The sequence below is a fragment of the Acomys minous genome (assembly GCF_964271855.1).
Source record: "Acomys minous genome assembly, chromosome: 13".
Classification (NCBI taxonomy): Eukaryota; Metazoa; Chordata; class Mammalia; order Rodentia; family Muridae; genus Acomys; species Acomys minous.
In genome coordinates this window covers 109,869,612-109,873,775 of record NC_140495.1, presented here as the reverse complement: position 1 = coordinate 109,873,775, position 4,164 = coordinate 109,869,612, and positions in this window count along the sequence as shown.

Here is a 4,164-nt window from a genome sequence, read left to right as displayed (position 1 = left end):
CCGGGTCCTACTGTGCCACCGAGCAACACAGCTATTACGGAACACCAGAGCCGGCTGTGGGAGCTTTACTGTTACGTAATCAAGTAGGACACTTTATTTCTGTCCTTGGCCCTGGCAGCCTCTCTCCGTGCCATTTTTTCCAAAGCCCGGCCTCACTTCTGAGATGTCTTTGTTCAGCCTCTCCCCAGGACCTCTCTGTCCCGCCAGAGTCCCCTCCCCCAGCTGGCCCCAGGTCTTCTGTTCCAGGACTGATATCAGCTCTGGCCAGCACCGCGCTGTCTCCTGGGAACCTCAGGAGGGCAGACGATGCCACCTTCAGTGGTTCTGGGGCTTACACTTTCCGGCTGTTTGCAAAACCATCCATTTAAGGCACAGGGACTGGGCTGGTCCCTCTGGGGGCAGGCTGGACTTTCCCTGCTGTCACCTTCCCTAGCCCTTCACCCCTCATTAAACCCCAAATTGATACACCGGTACCTGGCCCACCCATCTCCTGCTTCTCCGCATGACCTCATTTGCCTCAAGACATCCACAGCCACCCCCACCCTGTTCTCAGAATAAGGTACCAACCCTCCTGCTGTGCCCAGCCCTGTGTTCCTCAGTGGCACCTCTCCCCTGCTCCCAGTGGCCTTCCCTCACTCCTCTGCCTCACTCCCTTCCCTCATCCAGTAGATCCCAGTTTGAGAACCACGCTGGAAAAGCCTCTCCTCCTGACATACCCCTGTCTCTCTTGGTGACTTAGGCCAGCCTGTGTACGGTGGCTCCCTGCCTGTCTCTTCTCCTTCAGGACTGGCCCTGGCCTGCGGCGTGGTGCTGCAGCTGTCTTGTTATCTTGTGGGCGTTTCCTGAGCGAGTGAGGGAGTGAGTGACTCTGTGGACCTGCTCTGGGGTCTGGCTTCTCGATGTCCTGCCTGCAGAGTGGGAGAGTGTGTTTTGGCTTCTGATAATTCAGGCCCCAGACCATGGCCCTGAGGTGTCCCTGCACACTGGCTGTCCCTTCCCTGTTACCATGACCCAGTGTTCCAGCTCTTGGACACCAACAATATCAGTGTCCAGGATGTGTCATCACCCTGCTGACCTGCAGGAGTTCCAGTGACGCCCGCCTCTAGCCATGTGTGGTGACGCAGGCCTGCAATCCCAGCACTTGGGAGGCGGAGGCAGGAGCGTCAGACTCCAAGGTCATCCTCGGCTACATAATTTCAGGCCAGCCTGGGATATAGGAGACCTGGTATCAAAGACCAACAAACACCACCAGCCTTGGCTAGGCACACACACCCTCAGCATAGCACACCCCATTCCTTTATCACTGCCACAAGGGTCTTTAGGAAACCAGAGTGATGTAACACTTGTGTCTTCATAGAGGTGAGGCCTGAGGGCCAGCAGTCTCCCTCTCAGTGCCTCCCTACAGGCCTGGCCAACCTGGTGCACCTGGTGCCCAGCCCTGGCTGGAAACACCCACCCAGCCTGGGATTTGGACTCTGCCCACGCTCTGCTCCAGAGCCTACTTGGGCTCCTGTTGGGCTTTCAAAGGTTGCAACACTAAACCTCCCCGGGATGGAGGTGGCTGTAGCTGTCCCCTCCTCTTCTCCACCTGCTCCGACAAGCCCAAGTGTCGGCTCAATTTCTTAACCGATATATTTTACAACTTATTAACAGAACATACGTCACTTACAACCTGACTAACCAAAACAATAGGAAATGAGGATTAATGGGCACAATAACAAAACCGTAAGGATATCAGTTCCGAGGAATGATTCTCCTGGCGTAATCAGCAGGATTTCTTCTGCTGGAACCTTGGAGTAACCAGAACCCGGAACCTCAGCAGGAGTTGGAGCCCTGAAGCCTTCCCTCAAGCGGTTCTCTCTAGGAGCATCTCGAAGTGCAGCAATGAACAGCCAAAACTATCCCAAGTCTCCAAAAGCCCCGCCTCCAGTTGTAGGCTCATTTACATATCTCCTCCCAGAGTCCGTTTACGGGATCTTTTCAGCTGGCAACAATCAGGCTTCCGCATGAGGTGGTTTGTCTTCTAGTGGATTAACCTCACCTGTTCTCGCACAAGACCATTCCCCATCCCACTCTTGGGATCAAAGGACTCTCTTTGGTAGGATAGTGGAATACTTTCCCTTAGGTTAACAAGTATAAAAGGACTTTGCTATGTACTTGATACCTGATGAGTATGTATATATGTATATGTGTGTATATAGTTCTTAAATTTTTAAAAGAGAAGGGGGATGTGTGGGAAAGATTAAGCTTTGTCACAGGTGGAAGCAATCTTGGCGGGCTTTACCCTTGGGGCACCCCATGAATACCTTGTGACAGACTGTTTGGAGCCTTCCTGGGCTTGGAATTCAGGAAGCCGACCTGGGAACCCCACCGTGGCTATTGTTTTCCTAATTGACCCTCGAAGGGAGAAGGAGACCGCCCTTTGCATGTGACTGGGAAGGTGGGGGGAAGACAAAACAACAGGTTGAGAGGAGAAGAGCGAGCAGAGAAGAGGACAGGCTGGACCAGCACGCAGGACGTAGAGACACCTAAGGACTCGTCCCGTGGAACGGATACCGGAAGGTTCACTCTTCTGTCCCTTTAACCTTTTTTTTTTTCTTCTTGTGTATGCTAGTTGAGTTGTATAATAAAGTTTAATTGTTAATAAACAGAGCCAACATTTCTCCTTCACCCAAGTGTCTGAAAACTGCACGATCAAGGGTATTGAACTATCAGTCAGCTTGAGGACCTGGCTGAGAAGCAGCAGGGATGTCAGCATTTGAGTCCCTGGATGGGTGATATCATGGCGCCCTTGGCAGGCTCTGTGTGCGTGTGCATGTGTGCGTGTGTGTGTATGTGTGTGTGTGTAGTGGCTCGGCCCCGGGGTGAGGGGGTGTTGAGAATGTCTGCATTCACACCTGCGTCTGTGCAGCCATCGGTTAGTGGGAGCAGCTAGTGAGCTGGAGAGTTGGCCGCTTGCTGGGCCTCAGGACACTCCCACAACCCCCTGAGCCAAGGCCGAATCTTTTCAGCTAAGGAATCACCCAGCTAGGTGATGACTGAGCCAAGCTCTGAGTCCCTGCCATAACCCCAGAGCCACACAGGTACATCCTCAGCTGGGTATGATGGCTCATCCCTGTAATCCCAGAACTTGGGAGGCTGATGCAGGAGGACTGCCTCGAGTTCAAGGCCAACCTGACACAAACAAAACATTACAACCCAGCCAATCAACCACCACCACCCCACACGCACCACTGTCAGGGGGCTGTCACTATGGGGCCAGCTTCCTGTAGCCACCACTGGCCTGGGAGGGCAGTCAGCAGAGGAGAAACCTTAGAAGGCTGCAGAGGGTGACAATTTGCTCCCTCAGTTCACATCTAGGACAAAGGACCTCTGGCTGGGGGTGACACTGAGGACCCAGGTCTCAAGAGAGCGGTCCCTGTAGAGGAAGAGGCGGCAACATCCCTGAGGACCCGATTACATTACAGCTGGCCACATTGCCTCGTTGTTCCCCGGCTCTTAACCCGCCCGTGAGGAGCATCTGTGAGTCCTCTGTGGTGGCCGAAAGCCAAGACCATCTGTCTTTCACTAGAATTCCTTCTGTGGGTTGCGGAGCTCCAGCAATGTCCCCTCCTTCACCTAAGCCTTAAGTCCCAGTGACAAACTGAGGCAGGATTCTGCCAAATTCCCAGGGGGACCATTGAGTTGCCTAGGCTTTCCCACAGATTATAGGCGAAGGGTTACTTACAGAATGTGGGTGCGCCTCCCCCAAAGGCTGGAAAGCTTTTACCCAGCAGGCATGGGGGGCTGCCTCACAGAGCCCCCTCATCGAGGCGCTATGGCCTATATGTTGGAGCCCCTCCGAGAGGCATAGGCAATATTGCATACAGCTGGTGATAGGGAGCCACTGGCTACTCAGGTGAGGGTCACGTGACCTCCCGTCTTCCACGAGGGCTGTAAACAGCCAGCAAGCCCAGCTGGACGGTGGTTCACGGTGTCACCAGAGGCCAGCCCCAGGACCTTGGCTCATCCTGGTGCTGATCCCTTAGCTTTTCTTTGTCTTTTTTGTGTACTTGTGTGGGGGGTGAGTGAGTGTGGAGGCCAGAGCTTCAGGAGTCGTTCTTTCTCAGGTGCCATCAACACTGTTTTTTGAGACAGGATTTCTCACCAGTCTCAAACTTGGAC